This window comes from Mauremys reevesii, linkage group 3 (genome assembly GCF_016161935.1).
Source record: "Mauremys reevesii isolate NIE-2019 linkage group 3, ASM1616193v1, whole genome shotgun sequence".
Taxonomy (NCBI): Eukaryota; Metazoa; Chordata; order Testudines; family Geoemydidae; genus Mauremys; species Mauremys reevesii.
The window spans coordinates 125,598,736-125,610,443 of NC_052625.1; the positions used below are offsets into that span (position 1 = coordinate 125,598,736).

Consider the following 11,708-nt stretch of genomic DNA (forward strand, 5'->3'; position numbering starts at 1 on the left):
TTTATGAAATGCTTCAGTTATTGCTAATTCCTCCCCTCCCCTTTAACTTCCAAGAAACTCAGTGGTAGATTCCCCCCACCCTCAATATTTGGAAACTAAAAGTCACTCCTTCGATTTGGGCTTAACCAAGTTGTGTCTCTTTACAAGATTATTTAAATATATAAGAGTAATAACAATCAAATTAAGCCTGACACTTTAAGCTTGGCTCTTGCTATTATATCTTCAGGGGGACATGTTTGTTTTCTGTCCAATGCAGTGAGTGAAGTCTGAATATGAGCACAAATATTTAGCCTTATCTCAGAGTGATAGGCAGTGGGAGGTAACTGAAGCATATTTCTTTATTGACCAAGCTTATGAAGACCTTGTGCTCAGCTTGATGGCATTTATCTGTCTCAGTGTATGTAACACAATAACTTTTGAACACCACATCTGATCAATTTCTAAATTTAATAGAATGTTCCAGACACAGGGAGCACCTGCCACCTGACTGACATAGCCAGAGCTTCATGCACCTCTTCACTTGTCTCTATATAAAACTACTGGATGATGGCACCTATTCATGGCTTCCAGCATAACAATACCCCTTCTCATCTTGACCTATGCTCGCAATAGAGATTAACATTTTGATAACTCATTCAAGGTATCTCCCTGACAGAAAGAAAAATAATGGCTGGGGGTGATGAACACAGAGCCCCTGACATGGGGCTGGGGAATGGAGGACTTGGGAGCAAACATGCAGCCCCTGACATGGGAGGAGACTGTGGGGAACACAAAGCCTCTGACACACAGGGGAAGGTGGGAATCAGGGGCACACAGAACTCTGGCAGAAGGGGAAATTGGGGAACCCTGGCATGTGACAGAGAGGAGGATGGGGGCACACAGAGCTTTGACTGTGGGGAGATGAGGGACACACAGAGCCCGAAGCATGAGGGGGGTGAGGTGGGATACGTTTCAAGGAGTCCCTGAAATACGGGTGGATGGGAGGGTTGCACACAAAGAGCTTGGGGTAGGGAGATGGAGGAATGTATGTAACCCCTGTTGTGTGCAATAAGCTCTGCCTACAGAAGCTATAAAGAGTGTGACCCCCTAGTTCATATTTAAAAAAAAAAGTATACACCTGTACATGTTCTGATTGTCTCCCTCTACCCTGCCATTCATATGTTGTTTGCTTTTTAGATTACTATTGGTTCAGGAGAGCAACTGTACTTTCCTGTGTGTTTAGAACATGCCTAGCAGTTTGTGCATCAGAATACAAATAAGAAGAAGTAACTCATTGCTAAGAAACCATTTTTGCACTAGAGCTAATTCATACCCAAAAGGGTGTTTTTCCTATATACTTTTTTTAACCCCCTCCCCCCCCAAATCATTAAGTTTGGCCAGATCCTGAAAGCCCTACCAACCATTTACTCCTATTAGTTGTACTGAGACTGCTTGCATTTGCAGAATTAAGGCCTATGTTTTATTAACTTAAAAATTAACAGTAAAAATAGGGATCCAGTTGGAAGCATTGACTTATTTATCCCGATATTAATGTCAGTGTTATCTCCTATCATTTCTGTAATAGCACAACCCTCATCAGTCAATAGTGTATCATACATTGTACTTACCTGAATGGTACTAGTGGCATTTTGAATATGTTTTGAATAATAGAAGATGAGTTGCCTTAATGCCACATTGTTCTTTGACATAATAAACCATTTGACGAAGACAGACTTTTGGCTGCTGTCCATGACTACCATATGGTAGACAGAGATAAGGGAAGATCTTGTGATTAGGTTCTAAAAAGGAAAAAAAGTAATAAATGTAGTTGTCAGCTAGCTCTTGTTTGTCATGTTTCATAATCCTCATGTACAAGTTTAGGAAATGATTGAAACTGCTGAAATGATGTCTAAGAGCATGGTCTATGCACTCTGCAATTCTGAGAAAGTGGAATTTGCTGCAGAATTGTGCTCCAAAATCTAAGGCTTTGTCTATACTAAAAATTGCATTGGCTTAACTAACAGTGTTTTTAAATTGGTTAAACTAAAGTGATCTAAGCCAGGTTTAAATAATTTTAAGTGTGCCCACAAAGGGATTTGTGCTCTTTAACTAAATCAATTTAGAAAAACATCCTTAGATGATGCAACTTTTAACACAGACAAGGCCCAAGCTTTCATTTAAAAAAAAATAATTTCTAGCCCTTGTCATGGCAAAGAAAACCACGAACTCATCATGTAGTGATGTCTGTCTAAACCAGCAGACAGCCTGGAATAATAGCATTGAAAGATATGAACTGCTCCACTCATTTTAATAGGGTATTAACTTTGAAAATTAAGCCATTGTGGGTACACACAACTTACTTTTCACCAAAGTCCATTTTAAAATTTATTTATGTCTGGTCTACACACAGTTTTTATACTGATTTAACTATTTTGGTAGTTTGGGTTTTAACTATGCTGGTTTCAAACCAAGACAGTGATACAAAAAATGTGTGTACACAAGCCCTTATTTAAACTAGTACAAACTCCTAAGTAGACACGCTTATCTCAATTTAGTTGAAGCCAATAACTTAAATGATTTTAGTTAAACCAGTGCAAGTTGTGTGTGCAAAGCATAATGATATTTATTTCACTGTCAACAATATTAACTATTTCATGACTCGAGCAATGATGATCAATACGTTTACTCACAAATTTAAACTGTCTTTCCACACTTTCTCAGATGTCAAAAGGTCCAACTGCAGAGGTGCCGTTTCAGATTTTTTGGGAGGAGGGACTTTAACTGTGATTCCAGGGGCTATGGAGGCACGTGAAAACTCTAGGGTTTTTTTTGCAGATAATAACTTAGAAATTAGCTGACAGGAGCACTGTACCTAATTCCTATATAAAGAAAGAAAAAATATATACAAACATGAATTAAAACCATATTTTATGTTTATATTAAATTTAGAACAATCAGGAGATTTAATACAGCAAAATACTCCAAAACCTAAACCTGGAGATATCAGTTCTGGGGCTTTAACACAGATATCAGAAACACAGGTTTGATACTTTGTACACTATCTTTAGTAGAGATAAATAAACATAAATAAAATCTGCTTAAAATTTGATTACTTTCTCTAACAGACACACTCTGTGTTACTGTCTCTATTTTAATCAATTGTTTTTCACTCCACTAAACATATAGTTATTTAATTTTAAAATATGTGATTAAGCTTTTTTCTCTTTTATTAAGAAGGGGAATTTATTTTTCTAATTATTTTGGCATTTATGTTTGTTGATCACAATCATTTATGTAACTCACTAACATTTGACTCCATCATTACTATTAGTATCAGACTTGGAACCACATTTATTTCCATACAAATTTTAAGGTATTTTACACATATAACTAAAATACAATTTGAAAATAAGCTATCTTCAATTACAGTGTCTTAAAAAAAATTAGCTAAACATATAACTTTAAACTGGCACTGCCAGGATGAGTATAAGCTAAATTTATATTCTAGAAGGATACTATTATTTGATTGTAGCACTTTTAAATAATGAATGACAAAGCACAATATGGTAATAAAAGTAATTATGATAATTACCGAAGCCGGGACAGGTTAGGTATTTTAGAACTCACTACTCAAAGAATTACATTTAAGCATAAAAGAGAAATAAAGTAATGAAATCCACAGATGAGTCAAAAAACTAAATATAACTATTGTAACTAAAATAACACTACTGTAAACCTTAACGAATTTTGAAAGAATAAAATTACAGAGAATAGACGTGTATTGCACATTTTGACCAGAAGTACCAAGAAGTAACAACAAGTGTGTGTGTGTGTGTTGGGGGGAGTGTGTGAGGGAGACTGTGTGTGTGAGAGAGAGACAGAGAGAGAGAGTATGTGTTGGGGGGAGCGTGTTAAAGAGTGTGTGTTGGGGGAATGTATGTGGAAGACTCTGCGTGCTTGAGTGTGTCAGCATGCTGTCTCTTTAAGCCAAACACTCAGGAGCCTGAACGCTTCTCCCACCCCACAGTTAGTAGAGATTGAACACATGGGGAGAGATAGGGGGACACCCCAACATCAGCTCCCGTCCAGATCTGCACAGATCAGGAGGCAGGCTCCTGGTCATGAGCAGTGAAGCCACTAGTGGCTCCATGGCAGAGGGCAGGAGCAGTGCAGCTGCAGGGGCAGCAAAGCAGGGCAACGGGAGGTGGGAAGGGCAGCATTTTTCCTCCTGCTGCAAAGTTCACCCAAATTTGCTATGAAACTCAGAAAGGGAGGCAGGTGCTCCTCCTGCCCTCCCCAAATGGCACTCCTGTCTAGCAGTCCCCTACTCCATTACCAAAATTTTAGCTTCCCCTTGACAAATTCTGTACTCATGTCAAAATACATACATGTTACGTATTATTTTCATAAAATTAAATTCAATATCAAATTAAAATAGTGATGGGGACACCTTTCTGATTGAATTCATTTTCACATACATGTAATTTTTAATGAATTATCTGAAGCTAATGCAGCATCTCCAGTCTGGAATGCCGCAAAATTTAGATCAAGCTTACTCTGCACTGGAGTCCACAGGGACTTGATTATAACCCAAACATTTAATGGTTATGTTTCCCAAACAGAACCAGCACACAGTAACCATTCCATAAGTACTGGGGAATACATGGCAAGGTAATTTGAGAATCTCTGAATCATGCTGCTGACACAGAGAAGGACGGCTAGATCAGTCGGCAAGCAATGCATTCTGCAGTGCTCCTTATGGCTGTTCCCAAAAGGAGCAGCATCACCAATTCCTTTGTGCCTGCTGTCAACAGCAGCATTTGTGGAGAGGGTTACAGTTAAAGACCTGGCCAAACATCCCAGTTGGCTGACCATGCCCTTTTGGATACCTGGAGTATTGGCAGGCATGCTAGCATAATGCTCAAAGGAGTGATAGGTACGTATTCTGCCCAGTTCTTGTGAAGGTACCAGCAAGTCTCTCTCTTCCCTTTTCCCCATGTCCTCCACACAAGCAAACCTACATAAAACGAGCCATAATTTTCCCTAAAATCTTAAACAGTATTTTCCTATCTGTGAAGTAATAGATCAAACAAACTGCTGTAGTAATTAGTTACAATTCTGCTAACAGGGAGCAAAGTGTAAGATATTAGGTAGGGTATGATGGTCCTTCTAGGAACAAGACAAAGGTGATTTTGAGTCTCCATATTAAGATGTCCTCACATAAACCAACCATCCCCCACTTAAATGTACAAGGTTTACAACTCATGCTGCAGCTGGACCAGCCTCAGTTTCTATTTTTAGTACAGAACTTGCTCCTTATTTAGTCCTGAATGCATAGCCAGAAATGTGTTCTCAAATGGCTCAGTAAAAATACTGTATTGCCTATTCTTTTCATATTTTTTTCCAGACAAAGAGTTGGGAATCATGTAACTTCTACCTATAAACAACCTTATTTCGAGAGACCACAATAAGCCATAGTCCAAAAACTAAGGGCCAAACTAATCTCTGGAGTAATACTATTGATTTCCCCAAAGTATTACCTGCAGTGAATTTGGCTCTGCTTCAATTAACTAGCCAGGTTTTATCTTTTGAAAAACAAACATAATTAGGAGGCATTCCTTGAAGCTCTAATATTCTGCTGGATGAAGCTCTCTAGAAAACATTTTATCCCCTCAGACTAATAGTTTATAAATCCAGTTCATAAAGGCATCTTCTAGCCAAGAAAGAAATAAACAGTGCAAAATGGAAAATTTTGTGGGTTTGACTCTCTTAGCAAGAATGACCACACAGAAGTATTTTTCTATCACTCAATTAAAAACATAAGAACAAAGTGTTTTGTTTCTGAAAAAAAAGTTTTTGCACTAGAGCTCAGACAGTTAGTTTAAGCTGCTGCAGTTATATGAGCAGAAGCTGCTAAAGCACTACACTTTTTTACTTTTAGGGCCTTTTCCTGCAGTCTTTACATGGCCAATGATATATTTAATTTATCTATGATGGCATGTATTCCTCATACTTAATACATACTTAAATCTTGAGTTCAGTCCCACTTTTAAGAAAAGACAGTTACTCACCTTTGTAACTGTTGTTCTTCGAGATGTGTTGCTCCAGACAGTGTCCAGGGGGCGCCCAGCTGACCACCGAGTGTTGCTAGAGTAAAAAGTCTTCCGACAAACGTGCAACTGTTGTTCCATTCCCAGGTCTGGTAAGGGAGTGAGGGCTAACTGTTAGGGCGGGGGTGGGATCTGGAGGTCAGGACTCCTGGGTTCCATACCCTCAAGTCATTAATTTGGACAGCTGGCAGGAGCTCAACTTGCCACAGTTCCACACCCTAGAAAAGACGGTTACTCACCTTTTGTAACTGTTGTTCTTCGAGATGTGTTGCTCATATCCATTCCAGTTAGGTGTGCGCACGCTGCGTGCACGTTCGTCGGAAGACTTTTTACCCTACCAACACTCGGTGGGTCGGCTGGGCGCCCCCTGGAGTGGCGCCACTATGGCACCGGATATATACCCTGGCCGACCCATCCACCCCTCACTTCCTTCTTGCCGGCTACTCCGACAGTGGGGAAATAGGGTGGGTTTGGAATGAATATGAGCAACACATCTTGAAGAACAACAGTTACAAAGGTGAGTAACCGGCTTTTCTTCTTCGAGTGCTTGCTCATATCCATTCCAGTTAGGTGATTCCCAAGCCTTACCTAGGCGGTGGGGTCGGAGTGAGATGTGGCGGAGTGCAGAACCGCCGAGCCAAAGGCTGCATCATCTCTAGATTGTTGGACCAGAGCATAGTGCGAAGCAAAGGTGTGGACTGACTGGAATGGATATGAGCAAGCACTCAAAGAAGAATATCAAGGTTATCATTAGTCTGTAAACAAACTCATGATACAACATAGAGCCGTTACTCATATTGTTAATTATAATAAATATAGAATACTATATTCTCTGCAGATAAAAATGTATGTTGCCACTAATACATCTTTTTATTTCCCACATTTGAGTGAGCTACTGTGCATTGAAATTATGCATATTTCCAAATATGGATTTTTCTTACCACCACAAAAAGGGCCAGATCCTCAGCTGCGCTAGAACTCTATTCAGGCCACTTTAAATTCTAGCAACTTGTAACAATCCCCTCGGGGCTATTGTGCTAGGCAAGGATCACTGAAATAGAATCCCCATCATCCCCCAACACTCACCCTATGATGGGGGAGTCCGATTATAGATGGGGATTTCCCTTAGCTGCTCTTATAAGGCAATTTTCTGTAGGCCTGGCTGGGCATAAGTAACTTGACATAAGTAAGACCTCATTTCTTAGTCTGCATGGTATGAAAGGTTAAGTTGTTAATAGTGGCTTAACAAGCAGTATGCTGGAGTCAGGATGTCTGTTGCTAGCTAAGATAAGCAGGAACACCCTGGAGCTAGCATCAACGGACAAGATAAACCTGAAATGTAAAAATCAGGTTATACATGGACAGAGCATGCTGTCCAGGGATTGGTTCCTAAAAAATAAGCAAGCCAATCATGAAGCATCTGATACAAAGTATAGTTAAGAATGCATGTGTTATTAGTGTTAGTAAAAATGGATATAAGGTAAAGTTTTGCTGTGTAACTTTGGCTGTGTGGTATGCTCTATACCCACCCTCTACACTTGAATCTAATCAACACAGTGTAGCTTTGCAGTATGCCAAATAAAAGAACCTGAGTGATAAGACAGGAATCAAACTGAGTTCTTGAGGAACAAAGTGGAAGAGATCTTGGGGGAACGCTAACAATTTCTAGGCCAGAGGTGGGCAAACTACGGCCTATGGGCCACATCCAGCCTGTGGGACCCGCCTGCCTGGCCCCTGAGCTCCTGGCCCGAGGGGCTCGCCCCCCCCGGCCCCTCCCCTGCAGCCTCAGCTCACTGTGCAGCTGGCACAATGCTCTGGGCAGCTGGACAGCACAACTGCAGAACCGCGGCCTGACCTGGTGCTCTGGGCGGCGCGGCTAGAGCGCCACCAGACATCGGTGCTCCAGGCAGCGCGGTAAGAGGGCAAAGAGCGGGGGGTTGGATAGAGGGCAGGGGAGTTTGAGAGGGTTGTCAGGGGGCGAGGGTGTGGATAGGGGTCGGGGCGGTCAGAGGGTGGGGAACATGGGGGTTGAATGGGGGCAGGGGTCCTGGGGGGGCAGTGAGGAAGGATGGGTGGGTTGGAAGGGGCAGGGGTCCTCGGGGGGCAGTCAGGAATGAGAGGAGGGGTTGGATAGGGCGGAAGGGGGCAGTCGGGGCAGAGGGTCCGGGGGCGGTCAGGGGACAGGGAGCAGGGATGGTGGATGGGGCAGGTGCCCCGGGGGGCCATCAGGGGACAGGGAACAGGGGGGTTGGATGGGGTAGGAGTCTCGGGGGGGCCATCAGGGGGCGAGAAGCAGGGGGGGTCGGATAGGGGTTGGGGGCCGGGCCACACCAGCCCTCCATACAATTTTGGAAAATGATGTGGCCCTCAGACCAAAAAGTTTGCCCGCCCCTGTTCTAGGCCCTTTGTGATACTCTGGTAACACAAAGGAGCCAGAGCAGGGGCTAGAATCTGGACCAAAATATTTGTGATAAATCCCCAATGTCTTTTTTTTTCTATTTTAATACATTAAATAAAATTAGCTACTTAGAAATCTGACTTGAAAAACTAATAAAATTTTGTTTTAGATTCAGTAGTTCAATTAACTTTTCCAATTTCTGACTGTGGGTTACAAACAGGGCCAGTGAAAAACAACAGGCATATGCAAACTGTGGATTCAGCAGTCTGAATGTGCATGCTTTGTGTTCCCAAAACTCATTCAAGTCAGCGAGTGTTTTGGATGTGCAAGAAATACAATATTTGGCTCTGCATCTGGATTTAGGAAAATAAAATTTGAGAATGTAGTGAGGTGGAGTAGCCTCCCGCTGATCCCGGGGGCGGGGAAGGACCACTCGCCACACCCTGGTGGTTGGAGCCAGGCCAGATCTGCTCCTTGCACCAGAAACAAGAGGTGGGACAGGAAGTATAAGAGGCAGAGCCTGGACCAGCTCAGTTGGGAGAGAATTAGAGGAGGAGTCAGATGCCTCCGCTTTGCTGCTGGCCCTTGAGCAGGGACTGAGATGAACCAACCCTTGCTCCTGGAGGAGAACCAAGAGGAGCTGCCAGGACTGCCATCTGATGAATACCCCAAGGAGCCGCTAGAACTGCCAGCTGCCAAGTACCCTGAGGAGATGGAAGACCCATGGACTACGGAGCCCTATCCCTGGACTGTGGTAGGAAGTAGCCCAAGGAAACCAGTTTTTAGTCCAGTTTTGCTGTCAGAGTACGAGTCAGTGTGTTTCAGCAGGATCCCTGCTGACCCAGTGGTGGGATCCTCCACCACTGTTAGGGCCCTAGGCTGGAACCAGTGGAGTAGTGTGGACCCAAGGCCCCTTACCCCCTGCTGCCAATCTCACCCCTTGGGTGGCAGCCTCTCCACCTTAGGTCAAACAGCCTGTGTTTGTCTGCCATCTGCTGGGCATTAGACTGCTGTTGCTCTGCCCCGCCCAGAGGTGCTGGAACTAGGGGTGCTGCTGCACCACCTGGCTTGAACTAGTAATAACAACCCAAATACACAGATTCTGCCTTCATCACCCCCACTATAAAAATTGTTTCAGCACCACTGCAGAGCCCTGACTCTATTGATTGCTGTCTGCCCCAACCAGAGGGCTGGGCTAAAGACTGCCTATTGCTCTGTTCCACCCAGAGGATCATGGTCCTGGCTGTGTTGATTGCTGCCTGCCCTAGCCAGAAGGTGGCTGAGCTAAAGACTGCTCCTTGCTCTGCCCTGCCCAGAGGCCCAGAGCACCAGATTGTACTTGCTGCCTGCCCTAGCCAGTCGGCTTTGGGCTGAAGACTTCCCCTTGCTCTGGCCCACCATGGGGCCCAGAGCACCTGGCTGTACCTGCTGTCTTCCCTAGCCATGAGGCTAGGCTAAGGACTGATTGTTGACAGGCTCTGCCCAATGGGCCAGGGCTATGAACTGGTGATGTGCTAATTCCCCTGCTGATAGATTTTGAGTGCTGTGATGTAGTGATGTGGCCACCAACCCACTAAAGAGAGAAATAAAGAATATAGATATAAATAAAGAAATAAAGAAGGTAGATGCCACAAAATGTACTCAGGAAGATCACTAGCTCAAAAACAAGAGGATATAAACTGAAGCTAAAAAAAGACTCATCGCCGAAGGCCTGATGGTCTTCAATGGGTGTCCAGGGTGCTCAGTGCGTTGCACGATTGGACCATGGTGATTAGTTAAAATCAGGGTATACTATATAAAGAACCTTTAGCAGGCTACCAAAGGCAGAAGTGAAACTACAACTATTAATATATTCAAAAAGTTGTTTTTAAATACTTAATACAACATTGCAAGGTATCAGTGCTTGACAAGTGAATAGAGTTAAGGTAAACGGGCCTTATGATCCTGGAATGTAGAAAGAAGAAATGTTAGGAATGGCAGTTCTATCACAAATGTGTCCAATAGTAGTACAGCATATTAAAAGTGCCATGAATGAGAATCAATATTTAAAAAATGCCAGTTGCAAGGTAACATGGGAGAGGATTGTATTCTCTAGTTCAGGGGTCGGCAACCTTTCAGAAGTGGTGTGCCAAGTCTTCATTTACTCACTCTAATTTAAGGTTTCGCGTGCCGGTAATACATTTTAATGTTTTTTAGGTCTCTCTATAAGCCTATAATATATAACTAAACTATTGTTGTATGTAAAGTAAATAAAGTTTTCAAAATGTTTAAGAAGCTTCATTTAAAATTAAAGAATCCTGTGGCACCTTATAGACTAACAGAAGTTTTGCAGCATGAGCTTTCGTGGGTGAATACCCACTTCTTTGGATGCAAGCAGTGGCTTGCATCCGAAGAAGTGGGTATTCACCCACGAAAGCTCATGCTGCAAAACTTCTGTTAGTCTATAAGGTGCCACAGGATTCTTTGCTGCTTCTACAGAACCAGACTAACACGGCTACCCCTCTGATATTTAAAATTAAATTAAAATGCAGAGCCCCCTGGACCGGTGGCCAGGACCCGGGCAGTGTGAGTACCACTGAAAATCAGCTTGTGTTCCACCTTCGGCACCTGTGCCATAGGTTGCCTACCCCTGCTCTAGTTCATTAGTTCTCAAACTTATTTGATTCAGCCCCCATTCTTGTGTCTGTAGTCGTTTATGCCCCCCCGCCCGCCACAAGTACATATACTGCCACCCACCTCTGAAGGCAGTGCCGCATCAGCAGCAACACAGAAGTAAGGGTGGCAATGTGAAATGTGATATTCGTCAATATCACTATTCACAGCAGATAGTGCACTGCTGTCACCCTTACTTTTGGGCTGCTGCTGCCACCCCGGGGCTGACAGCCCAAGCCTCGCCGCTTCGAGAGGAGGGACTGTGGGAGGGGAAGGAGAGCCTGAGCCCAGGGGGCGGGGCTCCACCTTTCCCCTTTATCCCCACCTCCCGGGTGTGCATGGCCCTTCTGCACGAGCCCCAGCCACCCGGGGATGATAGCCAGAGTGCTTTAAATTGAAAAAAAGAAAAAAGGGCACACCATGCAGAGCCACCTAGCTACACCTCCACCCAGAAGGGATAGCTTGGTGGTTTGAACATTAGCCTGCTAAACCCAGGGTTGTGAGTTCAATCCATAAAAGAGGCCACTTAGGGATCTGGGGCAAAAAAATCAGTACTTGGTCCTAATAGT

The 11,708-nt window shown here is 43.5% G+C and overlaps 1 long non-coding RNA gene across 2 annotated transcripts in view; it reads right to left on the reverse strand.

The window, feature by feature from the left end:
* LOC120400597 overlaps positions 1–6,312 on the reverse strand; it is a 72,576-nt gene extending 66,264 nt beyond the window's left edge. For both annotated transcript variants that reach the window (XR_005595911.1, XR_005595912.1), the window contains exons 1-3: positions 6,051–6,312; positions 2,670–2,858; positions 1,608–1,778 (exon numbers count right to left, since the gene is read on the reverse strand). This is a non-coding gene — a long non-coding RNA (uncharacterized LOC120400597). The remainder of the gene's footprint in view (positions 1–1,607; positions 1,779–2,669; positions 2,859–6,050) is intronic.
* Between the last annotated feature and the right edge of the window lie 5,396 nt (positions 6,313–11,708).